At 39.8% G+C, this 22,393-nt stretch overlaps 1 protein-coding gene across 5 annotated transcripts in view; it reads right to left on the bottom strand.

Annotated features, from left to right (window-relative positions):
* The window catches only part of fam49a (family with sequence similarity 49 member A), a 45,653-nt gene that overhangs the window by 13,061 nt on the left and 10,199 nt on the right, over positions 1-22,393 (bottom strand). For all 5 annotated transcript variants that reach the window (XM_034228455.1, XM_034228456.1, XM_034228454.1 and 2 more), the window contains one exon: positions 5,890-5,945. The gene's annotated coding sequence lies outside the window, so the exon portion shown is untranslated. The remainder of the gene's footprint in view (positions 1-5,889; positions 5,946-22,393) is intronic.

Below are 22,393 nucleotides of genomic sequence, written 5' to 3'. Positions count from 1 at the left end.
ATGCTTTGCGCACGGACCAATTTCCAAATCTTTGGCGGAAATCGCGCTCCATTTAAGGCGGGGCCTCGCATATGACGCACATCTGCACACCTGTTAGCCTGTTCCACAATTCTTCGTTTTCCGAGGCTAGGAAGGATTCTTGCCTTGCTTCTGAAGGACCTGACTCGGAGGTACATGTGCTACCAAGCAAGCGTCCTCGACATTGAGAAACACCCTGTATAACTGTGCTGGGTTCAAAAGATGATCGTTTATACGTTCTCGTTGGGTGGGAAACTAAATCACCCAGGGTCTTCTGACAAAAACAGATGACAGATGTTTTTTATGCTTGCACATTTAATACATTTGCTCGTAGTAATATAATATTAATGCTGAATTGCACAATTTAAACCGTTTACTTCACCATCAGAATCCAAACCCTTATAAACTGCAATTTGGCATTAATATTATATTAATACTAATATGCCTCTGTTAATACTGTATTATATGTTATATATTGTAGCACAGTGTGCACATTTTAACTTTCACTTATTAGGTTATACATATTTGTATTCTATATAAAATCCCTTATTGGACATTTCTCTATTCCATTCAATATCTTTATTTTATTGGACGTTTTTTTTACAAATGTGCTTTAACTTTTTATTAGTATTATTAGTAATTGGTATTGCAAATTCATACTTTAACTTATGTGTTTATATACATATTTTTAAAGAACTATATCTTATATATTTTATTACAAATTCTTACTTCAACTTATGTTTGTATAAATATCTTTATTTCATGAGATGATGGTATTGCAAAATCATACTTAAAAATCTTATGTTTATAGAAATATCTTTATTAGATTTAAATTTAATATTTTTTATTGTAAATGTTACTTCTTATGTTTACAGAAATATCTTTATTTAATTTAATAATTGTTTTGAACAAATTCTTACTTTAAATGATTGTGTTATAGAAAACAGAAATACATTTGATTTTATATTTTGATATTTAATTATATTATAATATATTTTTGTTTTAATTAAATGGAGCAATAGTCACAAAATCCAATTTCCCTTTTGATAAAATAAGTACGATTGCCTATGTCCTTTACAGTCAGTCTATTAAGGACACGTGGCAGCTGTTCACAGAGCCTCTCAGCACACACTCTTTTCTCCTCACACACAGAGATCCAACCTCTCCTTGACTTCACAGGCCTAGTGTGAGGAGACAACAACAGAGACTCTGTCCTGCAGTGTGCACATGATCCTCACAGTGCACAGCCTCCAGCGACTATTTTCAATCATAAACCCTCATCGTTCAGCCCTCATAAAATCAAAAACACATTGAGTACAATTCATTCAGGATCAGCTTTAATTCTGGAGACATAATTAATCCTATAAAGTCGTCAGATAATGAATTGCATGGAGTGATTTAACACGGCGCTTCAATACAAGGTTGTTCCAGAAGGGGGCAGTGCTGCTTCACATTAACTCTCACTAACAGGGATGGCAGTTGTACTGAAATGACAGCATGTTGGTACATGTACCAACATGCTGTCATTTCAGTACCTTCGTTTTATGGAGCAACCCTGACCTGCGGCTACAACAAGTTCCTCAGCAAGTCTATGCCTTTATCTGCAGCCAAACTCTGCTTCTGCTACCCTCAGGTGCCGGTAACCAGCAAAAGAGATATACCATCAGAAATATCTGACTTCTGAGCAACATCATGTTACAACAAAGCTTCCATAACAACATATACAAGTCAAGCTATACTATAACTTTCCATTCAGGTTTTTTTAAAATTCATTATAGAAAGTGTGTCCGGGGGGGAAAACGGCATTTTTAGCTTTTACAGACGCCTTAAGGAAAATTCTTCTCATACTGTTCTACAATTAATTTGTCTTACAACACATGAATTGCTTTTAACAACCTCTACAGAACACTTTATTATGGCTTAGAGTCATTGGGTTTATGAACACTTGGGAGTGTCCGTGATTGCAGTGATGTCACTAAAAATGTAGCTGCATTGCATTCTGGTATGCTAAGGCTTTTGTTGATTAATTCGACCAAACAGGTCTGTGTACAGATGAATTAAAGCATAGTGAAGCTTTCATCTGCCACTGATACAATGTAAGGTACACCCAGAAACTTAACCCCGTGATTAAAGTACGATACAGAGGTATGAAATGAAACCCAGAGCAAAGTCAGCTGTGCAGAAACCTTATATGTAGAACATCTGACCAGAAGAGTACAAATGCAAACATACATGCTCATTCACGCTATGATAATATCCTGTGACAGTTATCTTAAGAGATAGTTCTACCCAAAAACAAACAAAAAACATCCTTGCATGGGCCTAGTTGTGAGCTGTTTCATGTAGGAACTACTTTCTTTCCACTGTATCACTGCGCAGAAGGGTATCTACTTATGATGACGGTGCGAGATGTAAACATGAATATTATCCTCCATGGCTGAGCTGTGATGTAAGATAGCTCTAACAATAGACCTTATAGGCATGAGTTGATGCACGAGTCATTCTGCGGTTTAAAGAAAGTACATCAAACTGCTCGGATCCTGATTACTAGAAGGAGTCAATGCTGTTGATATTTGTTGGCGCTCTGAGCAACAAAACCTGAGTGAAATCTAGTTTCTTAATATTGAAGAGGAGTCCCTACACTTCTTATCTTGGACACTCATCAACAATCTAGAATGACAACTAGCACTACAGGCAAGAGAACAAATAGATATCTTAGAGTTTGGGGAGAACTGTGCCTTCAACCTGTATTTGAGTTTGAGATTTATTTCCCCCTGAGGGAAAACAAACCAGTTCCAGCAGTATTCTTGAAAGCGGAAATGAAAGCAACAGCAGCTCCAGACAAGCTGAACATGCTATGTATAATTAAACAAACGTACATTTATAAAAAACGAGGCTTGGATAGAGACATTGTGACATGTTTTACAAGTTAACATGCCATATCTGCTCAAAACGGAGTAAAATTGGGCATATAAAAGATGTCTGCTCTCCCCATGGTCTCCTGTTTATTCACTTAAGGCATGTCACATACGTGGTTTGTTGCCATTATAACAACACTAGCTAGCTGGAGCATAGGACTGAGTTTTCAACTGCAGACATTTTCATTTGTAATAGCAATACAATCACAGGTTGAACCAATAAACAATGGCTCAGTTCTATTAACTATTTAAGTATGCTGCCAACACAGTGAGTCAGTATGCACACCATCAGGAATCTGGAGCTTGCTCTTACATGAATTGAATGCAGTAGCTATTGTTTCTTATGACAGTACTCAAAATGTCTGCTGTGAAGTGAACAATTGGAGACAAGCCTCGCTAATGCTTGTTGGAACATATTCATCTTGACAGACAAGGTCTAACCAGGTATATGAATGTTTCACAGGATCACTATTCTTTGGTTTCCTTCTTTCTCTCTTTTACTCGTTTTATGAGTTATTGGAGGATTTCTTTTTGTGTATGTTTTTCTCAGAAATCCCTACTAAGCAGGGTTAAAGTCACAATAATGGTCACATGACATGTTTGAAAACCCTCCTCCTGACCTGGGTCAAACAAGCCAGCAGATAGAATGGGTGTTTAATTGAATCCCATTAACAACTCCACAATAGTGACTGGGCAAAAAAAGAGTGAGACACACCCGTGTAGTAGTGCAGGAGTTAACTAAATTTGGACCTTATGTAATGTAATGTCATTCTGTGTAACTCAATGATTTGGCAGTGAAGTGTGTGTTGCAAACTAAAGCCTTTAAATAGTATCTACAGTGTGAGGCATTAACTGTGATGATGATACAGGACAAATCCGTGTTCATTAAACCTGCATTAACATACGGACACATAAGTTATGCCATTTTTACCCAAGAGGGTACGAATATATATCAATTTTTCGGTATTGGGCCACTAGAAAGAATATTTTGCATTTCTTAAGAGCTTCACAGAATTGTAAAGTCTCTGCTCTCGGTTACACGAGACTGTCCTGTCTCTACGTTTCGGTCAGGACAGACAGGGAAGGGGAAACTCTGCTGGGGAGTTCCTCGTCAGCCCGGTTCCTCTTTCAAATCCACTTATCTATACGGCCTGGATTGAAAGTGTGGAACATGTAACTCTTTCCCACAGTGTTAACCATCAGCTGTGACGTGGTTCCAATTGAAAGGGGAATATCACATATAGTATACCAGAGAAAGAGATATTTTTGAGTGAGACAAAAGATAGTTCCCTTAATGAAGTCATTTACAAGAATGTCCTAAACTAAAATGATAGAAATAAGGAAGATGTGGTGAGATTTCTCCAAGAAAAAAGAACTCAAGAAATACCAAATACACTTTAAAAATAGTTAAATACATTTTAAAATCCCCTCGGACACTAAATGGTGCAAAACAAACGTCAGACTTGTGTCACTGGGGAACTTTATTCTACCCTGTCAGTTAACTTATAGTGAATTATGTTATGATCTATACATGTACTTGCATGACTTTTTTATTTTCTGGGTTTCTATTGTTATTTAAGCCCCTGTAAATGAATTTGTAAATTCCTTTCTTCATAATATTTCAAAACGTTGAAATTGGATGACTCATGGGGGGGCTAGTTTCTTGATTAAAAAAAAAAAAAAAAAAAAAAAAAATGTACGCTTTCTTTACTCAAATGTTGTTTTCGTTTACCTTGTCTGGAAAAAGAAACAAAGAAACAAAACATTCCACAAGTAGTTCTCAGTGACAGACAGAAACTCGCCTAGCCCCACTGTCCTCCTTTGACTTCATTTCCAACATTCCTCTTGTTTGAAAAATGTGTTTGTGAAACAATGCAGCAGTCTCGAGGCTATCTGCACTTTATAATTAAAGCAAACTCAAAATGAATGCCACGTTCAAATGGCCTCTCCTGCCGTCTGAAACAACCTCTGTTGGGAGAGAAATGACGTTGTGAGCGAACAAACACAATCATTTGTAGAGTGAAAAATGCATTTTGTATTCCTCCAAGGTCTCTTATTTTCTTTTATATGGAAAACGGTGAGAGAAGTAATGTTACCAAATATCGTTAGCACTGTCACATAGCAACCAAATCAGACCCAAAAGCAGAAATGGAATTCATCAGTGAGAGAAACTCCACAGTCCACAGGGCACCTTTAACGAACAAACGGACTCTAAATGTCCCTAACAACTGCAGCTGTTCTCTTTAAAAACACATTTGAATTTCTTTATAGTTGCAATCATTTGCTTTAACCCAACTAGAAAACTAGCTAGTGTATGCCTAATTGATCATGCTCATGTTAGAATCATGTGAATGTATCAGTAAGACACAGTTCTTGTAGTTCAATGCCCTTTACAACATGTCGATTATTTGCAAAGATGCATTTCCCTAAGCGTGGACACTTTCAGAATCCTGTTTAATCCTCTAAAACGGTTGCCATGTGTAACTGAAGGGTCCGTAGCAGAAGCCTTTGCCTTCCATTAGACGTTTTTAATAGCCCTATGGATTATGAAAATGGCTTGTCATTTAACTTGCTAGATATTAGGATATAAAAATGCAATGGTCATTAAAATGTTTGCTCTTTCCACATATAATAAGGGCAATCCAACCGTTTCTTTCAGTTGTTAGTGCAAACTTCATCTGATGGGCAAATCTTTGGGAAGCCTCCCCCTGCCCAAATCTAAGAAATGTTAACTGAAAGTTCAGAATTTCTCTTTAACAACCCGAAGGAAAAACAGTGCCTTGGAGGGAGAAAGTGTCGGGCTCTCTACAACAAGTGCAGGCTAATCCCAGCTGCAGTCATCTAACCACAGTTTAGTGACTGGGCTGCTGTGCCTCAGTGGCAGCTTACACTGTGGTCTGACTCTAACATGACTACACATGCTCCAAGAACTGTTTGTGTAAGAGTCATTTACCTTCTCTGGTGGAGGAGCCCGGGTTGCTGTCTATATCATCCGCTTTCTCTTTGTCTCTGAAATGAGAGAAAAGAAAGAGCGTGTGTTAGAATATATATGGGAAAGAAATGATGGTTGAAAGACAACCAATCACACAACCTGGTGTAACATCTGTGCATCGGACAGGTAGAGTATCACATTTCCAACCTCCCCCTTTCTCACATATACAAGCATTCAGCTAACAAATACAGCCACAGAACACACACTGAATTATTTAACAGTGAAATCTACACCATTGTCTGTGTGATATTTAAAATAAAGCTGATTAAGGCTCCGTCTGCTGCATGTTCACTGGAGTATTAAATGTCCTGCGACAAGCTGTGGGTGCTGACAGTCATTAGCATGCTCGGTACTGCTACTTCCTGCAGGGTGAGAGCAGGGAATACATACAAAAGATGGTACCATTTCATTCTGTCACAAACCCTAAGAGAGACTTATCTGAAGTTCATTTCTACATCTTTAAAAAATGTAGTAGGGCTGGACATTTCATCAAAATGTTGAAATCTCAATATATTGCTATATTTGGTACATGCAAAAGAAGAGTGAATATTTGAATTAGGGATTGAGGTGCGCAGAGATGTCCCGGCCTAAACATTGTTTTTCAACTGAATAACATATTTGAGCTGGGTACTGATCCATACAAATACAATTTAAATCATACCATGATCACTTTAACTATATCTTTGAATGATATTGAGCATAATGATGGAAAGATGATCAATATTTATAATGTCGTGACTCGTATCACAATTTGTATATCAGTCAAAATAATCGCAATTTGTTTGTTTTTTTCAAAATCGTGCAGCCCAAATATATAGCGAAGAATAAATTAAAACATTTTATCAACTCAAAATGAATCAATGATTTATAAATAAAGCTGCGAATGATTCATTTGCACCTGGAACAGTTAAGTGACATTAGTGCTGTTAGAGGTGGAACTATTTCTGGCATCAGAATCCAAGATGGTATCCAGCTGAACAAAAGAGGAAATCATTAGCAGGGCAGGCCATCATTATGCACTCCAGCCCGTCTATAAATACTCTCTGTGCTCCAGTGCATAGTCGTATAACCACCAATATCCAGTCATGGAGACCTGACTTCAAAGCAATAAGTAGCGGGAAGAAGGCTCAGATTTCCCAGTGAAGGACAGGTACAAAAAAAAAAAAAGGTTGTCCATTTGAAATTGACTTAAGAAATGTTGGGTTTAACAGTTCGACATGAAGAATGGAGGAGCCAAAAGATCGAATTGCCAATCTTCCAATTAGTGGACTACAGCCACAGCCAGCCCCAAACAGAAGAGGCACATCATAGTCAAGCCTCTACCATTCTGAATGGACTCAATCATTGTTGTATGAATGTTTTATAAAGTTGTGTTTTTTTATCAAAATGAAAAGGCACAAGAAAAAGTAGTCCACACACGAGGGCACAGTGCAGCCTCTGGGTACAGTGTTCGTCTTCAAACAGGGCAAGTGATTGGACACATTTTAGAGTTGCCAACTCAGAAATGAGCTATGCAAGACAGGGCTTTCAAATGAAACCATTCACACATTCTAGCGTTAGCAAAGCAGAGTAGCATATCAAACAAGCATATCTTTAGAAGGCTTCAAGGACATGGTGTCACACTTCGCCTAAAAGACAACACAATTAGACCAATAAGCATGCTCATACGCAGGCCTTGGCAAGCTTTTATACACACCTGAAGGAATAACAATGGTCCACTATATTCTGCACTTTATTTTAAGGTAACAGCGAGTGCACTCTTTTCTTTTCATTTATGTGGGAAAAAGTGAATCACATATGCTGAACTATATGTTATTCTTTATAAAACTTTATTTAGTAAAGTTCTCTTCACTGCAGAAGACATTTTTAAAGTTTCCTTTCTTCTTCTTCTTTTGTCCCACTTTAATGTTACAGTGCTTCAATTTGCTGCCCTTATATGGGCTCATGGGGTGTTTCCTCGTGCTAAATGCTAATTGCCTGGCAGTCGCATCCATTTTAAGATCAAACAAATTCATCAACATAATCAAGTGGGTAAGAACAGTTTTGGTTGTCAGCGCACGTTTCAGGGTTTTCATGTATTCCTTCAATAGCTGTGAGTAATGACAAATGAAAGAGAAAAATAAGAAACATTCATGCATGAGGCCAAATGATATGCAATGGGTGATTAGGCTTCCACAGTGTATTCTCACATGGTCTGTAGAGCATAGCATACACACACACACCTTCGTATTAAACTCACCCACATACAAATTAAGAACTGATCATACCAAGTAGCAGTGAGCATTACTTATACATCTGCTGTGTGCACATTCTTCTCAGCGTTTAACTCATATCTTCCATCTTCTATTGCAACAATTCAGCATTCAGGAGCCTGAAGACAGTGCTATCTGTCAGAGAAAATAGTCCTCATCCATCTGTGTTGACCCACATCCCTCCTCTGGAGGACCTGCACGGCAAGCCAGGGAAATAAAGGTGGCATGCTGTAGATGGATGGATGGTGGCCCCCTAGGGACACTCGACACACTCCTTATAGAGGTGTCCTAAAACTCGGAGAATAGCTAGCATTTGACCACTTCTGGTTCAAAGTCAAACAACGTTTGTTTATAGCCTTATCTTTAGCTTTCTTCTTCTGGTGATTGCATTTACGCTTCCAAAACCACAGAAGTGGTGTTAATATTGTGAGAATACCCTGCTTAACAAAACATGTAATTATCATAAGCGTGTGTTGCCACAGATCTTATTCTCATCATCACTCTATCAGGGCAAAGACACACACACACACACACACACACACACACACACACACACACACACACACACACACACACACACACACACACACACACACACACACACACACACACACACACACACACACACACACACACACACACACACAACACACACACACACACACACACACACACACACACACACACACACACACACACACACACACACACACACACACACACACACACACACACACACACACACACACACACACACACACACACACACACACACACACACACACACACACACACACACACACACACACACACACACACACACACACACACACACACACACACACACACACACACAGCGCGGGGAGCAGACACTTCAGCATCATCGCTTTTATTATACAAACAACTTCTCTCTTTCTGCGAGTCAACTTCTTTATCCATGCTTCCCTTTTCTCTCTTTCCCTTTCATTTCTCCACTTCCTCTTAAAGGTGGGGTATGTCATTTTGGAGAAACCAGCTCGAGTGCGCTAGAAAGTACACAACCGGAAAAAATCTGCCTCTTCCTTCAGACTTCCTCACAGAGCCCCTCCTCCAACACACACGAACGCACACATGACCAATGAGGGCACGAGATCAGTTTGTGCACAGATGGAAGGCTGACAGGCAGGTAGGCCATCCAGTTATTTTAGCCGGGCCAGCTCAGATGATTGGTCGTGCTTTTTACAACACCACGGCTTCCACAGATGACATTTTTTTATGTATTTATTGTCAAAGCATTTCAGATATTCATTGCTATCGGGATGTTAAGAGCATTCCATGGAATATAACAAAAAGTGTTTCTGAAATAAATGACATACCCCACCTTTAAGTGACTCAAAGCTGGATACTTCTAATGTGTCCTTTTCCATGCCAGGATACAAGCAGGTGTCGCCAAGCAGTCAACTCATTTGCACAATGACACTGAATTAAATTATACCGGGAGTCCATTTACAAACTAGCCAGTAGATTTTGGTCCGATTATAAAAACAGCCATACCCAGACGGAGAGACTGTCATCCATCTAACCCTTCATATGGGCAGTTATTAGCGCAATAGCCACACATTTAGCCAGGCAGTAAGCAGATGACTCAGTTTAATGGTCAGAAAGTCAGTAAATCTGTCAATCATGCCGGCAGGTGGTGGAGCCAGACAGAGAGGATGGAGATGCCTGCAGACTCAAAAAAAAATAAACATGTTTTTCAGGAAACATCAATCGAGAGCAGGAATGGAATTTTCCAGTGAGCCCACCGGGAATAACATGCATCATAATACAGGCCATCATGCCCCATTCTGTGTTATTAAACAGTATGCTGCAAGGCAAAGCATTTATATATTGGATCATTTAGTTAATTGAACTTTCTTGGGACAGCATTTTGTCACAATGAGATCACTCTGTTTGGCTAATCAGACTTAAACCCAGTTATCTATTAACTGTATAAAAAAAATGGATGTATCTCAGGCAGTTTCTCAGGTCTTTCTTACATATCTAGTCTGTTCTCACCTACTCTCAGTCTGAATTGTTCTTTGCCCTAAGGGAAATGAGAACTATCAAAAAACACTGGTGTCTTCATTACATGACACTTAATATAATTAGCTGTTGCTGTAATTGAGCTTGATTGCATTTGTATACGTTTCTGGATGAGGGACTGATTTGTGCAAATCTTCTGTAATACAGATCAGTCTATTCATCCATTGGGCAGTCAGGCTGTGATATTTAGCATATGTCAACCATTAGCCCATAGAATAAACTAATTGAACATTTCACGATAACCCTAGCGTTGACGCAATAAGCCGTATCTGTAGTCAGCACTCTTTATTCTCAAGTCCCGCCCACATCACATCTGATTGCTTTAATATGACTACTAATATTCTACCAACACCCCCGAAGGTGCAAAGCAGCTGCTGGGCAGATTATAATGAAGTTACCATGAACATCCTTTACTCTGATGTTGCAAAAGAACCCCAGAAATTCAGCTAGTAATGATCCAAAATGAGTTAGAATATAACTGGTTGTAAGTTAAGTTAAAAGAAAAAATAGCAGGTTAGGAAGATGAAAATAGGGGAAATAGTTCCAGTTTACTATTAAAATGCACAAAATTGACATTTCATATTGTCCTACGCATTATAATAACTTAAAGCTTAAATTATCTATCATTTTTTCAAGGAACATATATAGCCTTGTCTTGACAATAAAATCGTAGATGTGTGCAATTCATGGTAAAGTTTTGTAGATTTACAGGGTCTGTTGTATAAACCAAGCGGCCCATAAACAACCGATTAATGCTTGAATTGTACGCCACAGCTAAAGGAAGGGAGCCTCACTCTACAGACGGAGCTCACTCTGTTAAGGCGTGGGCGGGTGTAGGGACGGGTTGGAACTGGGCCTATAATGGCAGCTTCAGTGGAACTGTGTCTAACACACTTCCTCCAAATTATAATCTTTTTTAAACACTGATTGACCAGACCCTGGCAACCAATGTCCAGTACAAACAAAGCGTAATGAAGGAAAAGGAAAACATTTTTATCACAATTTAGTTTGAGACAACGCTAACATTTGCAACAGGTGTCAATGAATTATTGACAGGTAAAGACATGGTCCTTTAATAGCACTCACACCTGACCCAACCCACAAAACACATTAGTCTATTCCATCTACAGGCTGTTTCTAAAAGCTGTTTCCATGGTGATAGAGATGTCGGTTAAAACAGGGGAAGCACATTAATACGAGTGTCACACACACACAGTTTAGAAAAAGGGGAAGGTGTGTGATGAAAGCTGCTGCCACTTCTGGTTGACTGCATGGAGGATGCTAAACCTTCTGGGTAAAGACAGGTAGAGTGACAGACTGCAGACGTGTGATAAAGAAGTAATCCTGAGGGAAATCTCAGGAAGAAAATATGAGTTGTGCATCCAAACAAAATCCAGAAGAACAAAGAGAGCATCCGTATTGTGACTATGTTGCTTAGGGAAATGCACTGGGACTAAACAAAGAACAATGACGGAAGTGGAGCTAAACTGAACAGCGCTGGAAAAAGCCTTCACGCATGGATAATGTTTTCAAATCCCATCCACAATAAACAGGAAGCAACATCTTCCTTAGTGAATGAACATCAACACAGTTGTAGATCTATAAAAGGTGCATTAACATGGAAAGATACACTACTTGCTACTACCGAATGTAATCCTCCAATGTTCTGTAGCCAACGTTTACACAAGGAGACCAAAGACTCCATATCCCACAGTTCACTGGGTTAAATGGACCATAATAGAGAACATTCCCGAGTCCCTCTTATCTGTCCCTCATATCAGCTGTGCTTTCACAGACTGTTTACTTGGCCAACATTAGCCTCAAACCACTGAGTACTTAATGAATCAGTAAGAACCCTTTATAATCTAGTGCAAATGTGTCCAACGCAGTTTGAAGTGTCCTTACCGATAAAGCTTTAAATACAGTATGTCAGCAAGACATATCTCTTAGGCTTTATTTATGTTGTTCCAATGAGTATTGTGTTATCTGCTCACCTTGAAATTGTTACTGATAAATATATCCATGAAATGCTACATTTTCACCCTGAAATGACTCACTTACAGACAGTATGTAGATGCCTTTGTAGCTGTGATTTAAAGGAGTTACTAGTGAATGGGTCATAAATATAATGCTACGTTATAACCAGAAAGGTCTCGGAACTCATGCCAAAGTGCACCCGGATCAGGATATTGCATTGGCAGTTATTACTACTACTGAAACACATCGAGGAAATGTGCCAAGAAAGATACAAACCTTGAAAATGTCCTCTGACAACAACAAATCGACATTGTACTCTTCAGAACAATCAGATTTTACTGCATGGCTTTTCAAGTTTAAGGTTTGGTTCCACATTGTTTCACTACAGTTATCAGTCAGTGTAAGAAATAAATTAAGTGAAGAAACATCATGTGTATTTTCCCTGCGCTAACGGAAGAGTGATGAGCACAGACACAAAGTCAGTCACAGAGCATTTGTCAAGGTCGACAGCAGAAGTGCCTTCAACTCTTCTCAGAAAAACTGCTCTGACAAAAAAGGCAAGAGTCAAGGTTGTCACACCAGATTGGACATAATGCTTCATGATCCCAAGAACAATGGTTCCTGAGTTTTACAGGGAGATGTAAACTGCTGATCTGCAAGTCTCTAGTTCGCAGTCAGAAACATTTCTTGCCCTGAGGGAGGAACAGGCCGTGACCTACTTTGGATCAAGATCCGTTGTTTTCTCAATACTGCATCCAAGTTTCCACAATCAAAAATTAGGAATAGTTCAAATCTAGCCTGGTCTACAACTATGATAGGCATCCTTTTGTGAACAGGGTGAGAGAAAAAGCATAACTGTTTGTGTTGTATAGTTTAGCGGGTACATCCCTGATTTGACTGTAACAGAGACTAAGGGCTATCAGGGGTGACATTTTGGAGCTCTTTGCTGTCACCATTGCTTTAATTCTTCCTTGCATTTCAACTAAGGACTCACTCATTAAAAAACAAACAGGTAACAATATTTTAAAACCATGTTCAACTCCTACTGTAAGTGTGTACAAAATAGATTTAATTGAACATTTTAAAAATCAGATTTGATCAAATATAAAGCCGGTCCAACACCTCACTCTTCCTAATCTATGTCAAATGTATGTACATCTGGCAAATAGGTTGTACCATTAAGTTGTAAAAAAAGAAAACACTGCTATTTGAATTCCAAATGATGCATTGTTGAATCTCTCATTTACTTAGGTCAATAATGATCCAGCATGAGTGATTGTTTGTGTTACAAAAAATAAAAGTTAAACACATTATTAATGTAGGCACATCAAATCATTCTAAAGAATGGGTTATATTGTCACTGGGTCCTCCTACAATTAAATGTAATGCATTTACAGTACTCTATTGTGTTTGAGGGCATTTCAAATAATGTAAATAATTTGTAGTTTTGTGAACATCATTTGTTTAGTTTGTGAAAAATGACACTATGAGCATTCCGAGTTTAATCAGCTGCTCCATTACATACTCCCTAAACCACAGGGATAAACCCCTGGATAGCTTGACAGCTGTTGATGTTCAGACATCCAGGATTGAACCTGCAACTAAATTATTTACATGGACGAACATTATCTCCACCGCCGGAAAATTCCAACATTGCTCCAGGTCACGCAAAGGGAGTTGGTGTGCACATTTGTGACCGAGTAGAGCGTAAACTGAAGTCCCAGGTGACACCAGGCAAGTGGATTAATGTGTGTTTCTGCACGAGTATAATGGCAAAAGTCTGTCCTCTACTGCAATGTGAAGCGCAAAGGATAGAGTCAGTTAGAGAGATGGGAGGAGAGGGGGGGGGGCAACACATCTGGCTCTGGATGATCTGCCTCCTGCAAACACCCTCTAAGGGTTCAAACTGAGGTTAACCCTCAATGGAGGTTCAATGGGCTGGAAGTGTGCAACTGTCCCATGAGTAAGTGTGTGTGTGTGTGTGTGTGTGTGTGTGTGTGTGTGTGTGTGTGTGTGTGTGTGAGACAACTCTTTCTTCCATTCTGCATGGCAACAGTTGATGAATGGATGATGGATCATGCAGCCCAGTGAGCTCTGTCTGAGGATTTTAGGAGGGGGTGAGGGGGAAACAGAGACATCACTAACCATTAGGATTCATGAGGTTGACGGTGTAATGTAACAAGTGCCTACATTCACTTTGTATTCATTTTATGACATCAAACATGACGGTTTGCACTGCAATACCCTTTCAGGAATGTGACAAGAACTGATACTTTGGTACCAAGTTCATTTACTGTAGAAAGTCATATTTTCTTTACGTATCAGCACCGAGGGCTCAAGACTTACAGCCTACGCCCAAACTCTAAAATTGAAAAATAATATTTAAAATTTCGATTGCACGCATTTGTTCCTAAAGCATTTAAGTCGGGATACTTTAGATCATATAAATGTATACATTTACTACGACGATTCAATGAGAATCATCCTATCTTTACCTGATAATGCAACATTAAAAAAATGTAGGAGTAGCCTACAGATGGTTATGTTAGCCATTAGCTCTTAGCATCTAATAATGGAGGTGCTATTGACTTGGATTTAGGTGCATTCCAGCTCTATTAAGTAAAAATGTGAATTGGGCGAAGGTCAATTATAACGTGCCTATGGTGTGTTCAAATGTATCATGTGAAATTTCGTTTTTAGCCAGAAACGTATACAAGTTTTTTGTTTATAAATTATATATATATATATATATATATATATATATATATATATATATATATATATATATTAGGGGTGTAACGGTATCCGTATTTGTCCCGTACCGTCACGGTTCGGACGTCACGGTTCGGCACATGCAGTCACACGACGAATACGCCTTTTTTTTTTTACGAGTGGGAAAAAAGTCTGTCATTCAGGGCAGTATCCAGGGCTGCCCCTCCCTACAGGCCAATCACGCAGGCTGCATGGGGCCCCGCCTTGCGCAGGGGGCCCCGCCCAGAGGGCCTCAGCTGCTGTGCGCAGTTCTCCGCGCACAGCGAGAGAGAGTGAGAGGTGACAAGGGGAGCACGTCTGTAACCCGACACCGTTGCGATGAATTGACATCTGACCAATCACGGCTTTGATACGGCCACTAGTGCAGGTGAAGAGATGTCGGTGAAAAGACAGTTTCAGTCTGGCACAAGGAAGAGGGGATAAAAACAAAACATGAAGAAACTAGAGCATCACTCGAAGGTGGGTTATTGTATGAGTCAAATGTACAACTTGCGAATGTTGTATAAGTCAAATTGCCAATTGCCATATTAAAACATCAGCTGCAATTCACGCCATGAAGAAGGCAGTCTCTGCAGAGCATACAGGCTAATGGAGATGCAGTTATTTCCAGCATTCTTTATTTAACATTCATTCAAGTATGTGATGCCTTTTATCTGCTAATGTACAGGAGGAAGAGTGATACACTGTCTGTCTAGTTGGCTTACATAACAGTTAAAGTTTACAGCCTAAAAAACATGGAGCATTGTTTCCCCTTTTATTCATTTTTATGTCAATTTGCACATTTCATGGTGATGCTCAGCCCCTCCCCTTAACTCCTAACAGTCATCGTCATGGTGACGCTCAGCCTCTCCCCTTAATTGCTAACAGTCATCATCATGTCAACCACAACACAGAGAAATACTGATAGAAATGTGTGTGTAGTTGTTGATACATTGCTGACAGAGAGAACTAGAATACAGATTTAAGAAATATCAGTTTTTGAGCATGTCATAAGCATGTTTTGTCTTGACTATATTACAACTAAATTATAATAAAATAATATAGTATTTATATTATTGAATTGATTATGATTATGATTATTATTATTAGTAGAAGTAGTTTATTTGCATTCATTATATTGTAATCTTTTTGAGGCTAGTATTTGGCAGGAAATGCAGACGTACATCCACATTTACCATTTACCTCACTGTATACAAAAGTAACTGTGTTGATACTAATAATAAACAGGAATTATATTTATATAAGTAGCCTACTTTGTTTCCAAAAAAATGTGTTTCACTCCTGTCGGTTGGGGGGGGGCCTCATCTCACAATGTCGCTTGGGGCCCCAAGTTGGCCAGGGGCGGCCCTGGCAGTATCCACTACACTATATATAATCCAGGGGGCGGTATTGCGCCTAAAAGCTGTTTGCGAGCCGCCCTTAAACAACAAATGAAGAACAAGAAGAAACACAACAACAAAACGAACAAACGAAACAAAGATTTCAGATAACACACAGGAGCTAGAACCCACCTGCTTCTTTTAAATCAGCTGTGTGGGAACATTTCGGGTTCCCTGTGGACTACAATAACGATGGAGTGTACGAGTGGTGGATCGGACGAGGACGGTGTGTCGGTGTTGTTCGATAGCGGTGCGGTATGCTAATGGTAACACACGCCAAACATGCTCAATCACATCAGAAGACATCACCCAGATTTGCCAATCACCAGAGCCCGGCAAAAGACAAGTTCAACAGCTGATCCCCGCTGTTTTTAAGAAGCCAATGAGCCGTGAGACCAAAATAAATAACGGAAGCTTTTGGCATATGTTTTTCAACGACTATGCGCTCTTGAAACACTTTCTTATTATTTATGATGTAATATTTTCAAGTCATTCTTTTAAGTTTTACAGCTTGATGAAACCTTTTTGTTTGACATCAGCCATTATAGATAATATGGCCATCTGAGTGTGTGTGGTACTGTTTGTGGTTTGTTTTTAACTGTTTAATACAGTTAATTATTCAAAATGTCAGAGTTCCTTATTTTTAAACTGAAACTTGCACTACTGTTCAAAAATAAATAACAACAAACCTGTAATTATGCATTTGGGACTTTTTTTTGCTTTTTCTTGTTGTACCGAACCCGTACCGAACCGTGACCCCCAAACCGAGGTACGCACCGAACCGTGACTTCTGTGAACCGTTACACCCCTAATATATATATATATATATATAACTGAGGGAATATGACCCTATTAAATCTGCAATCAAACTTGATAAAGGATGTGAGTTGAGGGACATGGAGATTTTTTGTTTTGTTATTTACAGTGGTATTGAATTGGCATTGACAAACGTGACATTTGACTGGTGTTGGTTCCTGGGCCCTTTCTTATTTCTCTAATTTCCCCTCCTCGGTTCCCCTCCTCGAGACTTAGACCCGCCCACAGGAGATGCGAGCGGAGGACCGAGGACGGGAACCGAGGAGAGAGGAGGGGAAGCAGCAGACGTTTAAAGAAATGAGAACTCCTCTCCTCTGAGCGGTCATTTTAAAGAGACGTCCGTTCATTATTACGTGGCAACAGTTGCATCAGCTGTCGAGTGTTTTGTCATAGCACTGTATCTCTGTTAGATCAGCTGAACATTGTTCCCCCACATATTTACTTTGAATTCATTGAGAGTGCGGTATAATGAGACAATAACAGGCTACAGATGCGGACACACACACACAAATATATTTATATAAATATATACAATTTAAAGTATGAGAGCACTCTCATAATAACGTAACACAATCAGAGACTGGATATATCCCCCCCTCTCTCTGGTCGCTGAAATGGGGAATTGAAATTACGGGCCAAAAGTTGTATTTACAAGTAGGCCTATTAAAAGTAAGCAGAGGACACCAAACCAACTGAGACCCGTCTGTCCGCCGCATTTACGCACAGTACAACACACACCTACACACTGTACCACACACCTACACACTGTACCACACACCTACACCTACACACTGTACCACACACATCTACAGCTCCTAAAGCATAAGCCGTTGTGTATTTTATTATGTGAAGCAATGGTCTTAGAAAAATATCGACTCCGTTTGTATATATCTACTAAACTAAAGCAAATAAAGAGAGTAGGCCTGTTATACTGAGTGATATATATTATACACTAGGGCTGTGCGATTATGGCAAAAATCATAATCACGATTATTTGGTCAATAATTGATATCACGATTATTTATTGACCATTTATTGAACTTTAAAACAAATAATATTTTACCAATAAACAAGATCAATAAATATGTTGGAGCGCTCTTCCAAAACCATACTAAACATATATTAATATGATAAATAAAAATAAATTAGACCAAAATAAATGAAATCCAACATGTTGCAGTGCACTGTCACAACCTACTGAAAACTCCTTAACATATAGCCAACATTTTGGTAAAACATATTCAACATATTCCACTCAGTTAAACGTTGAAGGCTGGCCAACCGTCATGGTCCAGAAGTAACAGGATATAAATGTTGAACTACAATTTAAGACCAAATAAAAATGTTTAGGCCACCATGGCAAATGCTGGTAGGGCTGCTCATGTCATCTCTTAAAGATTTTTTGCAAGAAATACCAGCCTGTTGACATGGTCTGGTTTCAGAGATGAGCGCAGGCAGGTGACAATATTGCCACCTGTACTGAAGACCCTCTCTGAAGAGGAACTTGTGGCAGTGCTGCCACATATGACACAGGAAAAAAAGAAAAGACTCTGAAGAACCCTTTCTTTGCCATTATATAAAAATAGTGTTGCAAAAGTATAAATTAGGCTTACTAATAAGACAACTCAGATCTGAAGCTACACAGTAATCTGCTGCAGCAACAGTGCAATAAAAAAGACAACATTAATAGAATCAAACCCATTTTTTGTTGCATTTTATTAGAGTATAAAAAGAAATGCCTTTAAAATAGGATGCAAGCAACACTAGTTTCTGAACTGATAGACTATAATCAATTTAAACAGAACAGATCTTAATGTTTGCATTCTTATACCATTTTGTACAATAATTATCATGAATAAATTCAAACAAACTAAAACTTACAGCAGATTAATAACGGTATCTAAATTGAGTTTTTATTATATCAAAAACCTGTTGAAATGCTACTGTTATTTTTACTGTCCCACAAAAGCGTGTCGCAGCCTCCAGGAAAGCTTCTTTCATAACTTCGCCGTCTTTGAAAGACTTCATGTGTTTCGCAAGAACGTGACTGACACGATAAGATGCTCTGGTAGCAGCCTTGCTCTTGTTGTTGGGCCTGGTGAAAATGGACTGCTGTGCATTTAGCTGTGCTCTCAGGCCCCTCCCCTTTTGGAGCGTAGGGCAGAATTAGGAGGGAATTCCGTCTCGTAGCGTTTGTGCACTGTTTTGAAATGACGCTCCTAAATTACCCTTCTTCAATAAAGTCACGCTCGCATTGCAGATGAGACAGATGGACTTTGAATTGGCATAGATACAAAAATAATCATCCTCCCACTCGGAGTGAAAATTATATATTTTGGGCTTTTTTGCTTCTGCCATAATTGCGGTCTTGTGTGTGTGCGGACTGTCACTCCTGTTGACCATCCATGCTGTTGACACGGACAACGTCAGCGAACTAGTGCACTGCTCACCAGCCACGCCTGGACACATGGAGTGAGGCCGGCCAATCACAAAGCTTTGATGCGTTCAAGTGCATTATTCTGGCACGGGAACATTATGTTACAGGACATTAACGATAAAACAGAATATTGTTGTTCTATTTTTAGACACATCTCGCGATCGACTGGGAATCTCCCCGTGACCCTTCTTTTTAACTAGTTGCTGCTCTTGTTCTGACATCTTCGCTTGCGCTGAACACTCACAACACATGTCACTCCCACGTGGCCGAGTGGGCTTTTAGGGAGGGGCGAAAGCGCACCCAGCAAAATAATCGTATTTTGTCAATTATGCTGTTTTCCTAATCGTCGCAAACCATAATCGTAATCGCGATTAAAATACGATTAATTGCACAGCCCTATTATACACACTGCTCTGCTTTCTGCATGGATCTCACAACTGTTCTCTCTGGAAATATCGCGACACGATGAAAGCAGTTTCTAAAATAATATCCAGGGGATGCATGCATAGCTGTCATTGGCTGAGATAAGTCCGGCCGTGCGTCACGCCTCCACCGTTCCCGGAAATGCATCCGCGGAGGAACCATCAGTGTATCCTCGGTTAGAGCTCCTCCAGAGAGCCTCCTCGACGCTCGATCCTCGGTGTGCATTTAGAGAAATGAGATGTCCTTCAAAATGGCGCGCTGAAATTCATTTCCGGGTCACTACCGGAGGACCGAGGAGTCGAGGAGGGGAAATTTGAGTATTGAGAAGCCTCTATTGAATCCTCGGTCCCCCGGTAGTGACCCGGAAATGAATTTCAGCACACCATGTTGAAGGACATCCCATTTCTCTAAATGCACTTCGAGGACCGAGGATCGAGCGTCGAGGAGGCTCTCTGGAGGAGCTCTAACCGAGGATACACTGATGGGTCCTCCACGGTTCCTCCGTGGATGCATTTCCGGCAACAGTGATGTTTAAAAGAGTCGTGACGCACGGCCGGACTTATCTCAGCCAATGACGGCTCTGCATGCATCCCCTGGATATTATTTTATTAACTGCTTTCATCGCAACGCGATGTTTACAGTGAGAACAGCTGTGAGGTCCGTGCAGAAAGCAGAGCAGTGTGTATAATATATATCACTCAGTATAACAGGCCTACTCTCTTCATTTGCTTTAGTTTAGTAGATATCTACAAACAAAGAGCCGATATTTTTCTAAAACCATTTAGTGCAGGGCTCAACGCTAACTTTTAAAAGTGGTTGCCAGGCTGGCAACCAGGCATCAGCTTTTGGTTGCCAAAACTGAAAATACGGTTGCCATTTTTAGACCTTATATTTTAAATAATGAAGATACTATACAGTTATACATCAACTTAATAATGAACATGTGACACAAAAGAATGTTCAAATGCTTTACAATAAGTAATTAACAGAATTAATTGAAACCTAAGTGGTAGTAAACTTGTCCACCCTCAATTGCTGGTATACAAAATACCAGTAGTGCAGCTGTTGTCACGTTCTTCACAGATCCCTCACAAATGAATTGAGCAAGTCACTAGTTTCTTGATCATCTGTTGTCTCCCTTTCAAATGTGGGTTTTCCTGACCTTGTGCTGACCCCCACCATAGATCCATTGGCCCTTCAGGATTGAAGTCATGGATTGGCCAGACTAATACATTTCTAATGTTAAATAAATGAAAACCATTCACAGTTAAGAATTAGATATTAATTATTAATACTGTTAATTTGCTGTTTTTCTGCGACTGATCCGTGTAAAGGAAAGAATGGATGGGGCCATGTATCGTGAGATTTTGAGTGACAACCTCCTTCCATCAGCAAGAGCATTGAAGATGAAACGTGGCTGGGTCTTTCAGCATGACAATGATCCCAAACACACCGCCCGGGCAACGAAGGAGTGGCTTCGTAAGAAGCATTTCAAGGTCCTGGAGTGGCCTAGCCAGTCTCCAGATCTCAACCCCATAGAAAATCTTTGGAGGGAGTTGAAAGTCTGTGTTGCCCAGCGACAGCCCCAAAACATCACTGCTCTAGAGGAGATCTGCATGGAGGAATGGGCCAAAATACCAGCAACAGTGTGTGAAAACCTTGTGAAGACTTACAGAAAACGTTTGACCTCTGTCATTGCCAACAAAGGGTATATAACAAAGTATTGAGATTAACTTTTGTTATTGACCAAATACTTATTTTCCACCATAATTTGCAAATAAATTCTTTCAAAATCAGACAATGTGATTTTCTGGATTTTTTTTTCTCATTTTGTCTCTCATAGTTGGGGTATACCTATACAGGCCTCTCTCATATTTTTAAGTGGGAGAACTTGCACAATTGGTGGCTGACTAAATACTTTTTTGCCCCACTGTACATGGCACTATGGAGAGCTGATCAGCAAGTGGCATATGGTCAATCTCTGCTCAAGTTAAGCCCATTAACTATAAAAAAAAAAACATTTAAAATGCACCAGCCACATTTGAAAAACAAATCAAGATCGGCCTTGGCCTTGTGCATCCATATTTAAACTCCTTGCTGTTTTGACTGGCCAGGAAAACAGCCCTTCAAAATTGGGTTAGGGGAGCTGCGTCTCCCTCAGGCTTCCTTCGCTGGAGCAAATGTGACAGAAGGGCGTGTTGGGCTGAGCTCAGCTCCAGGGGAGGTTGGCTGAGTTTTGCCCTAATATGGACACAGGCTGGGGGTGGGGGTGTGCGGGGTGCTGCTGGAAGGCAGAGGAGAGGAGGGTGGGCTGGGTGGAGTAGGGGAAACCTGCCCAGCACCAC

This window comes from Gymnodraco acuticeps, unplaced genomic scaffold (genome assembly GCF_902827175.1).
Source record: "Gymnodraco acuticeps unplaced genomic scaffold, fGymAcu1.1, whole genome shotgun sequence".
NCBI lineage: Eukaryota > Metazoa > Chordata > Actinopteri > Perciformes > Bathydraconidae > Gymnodraco > Gymnodraco acuticeps.
The sequence above is the reverse complement of the archived record's forward strand: the minus strand, read 5'-3'. Positions and strand labels throughout refer to the sequence as shown.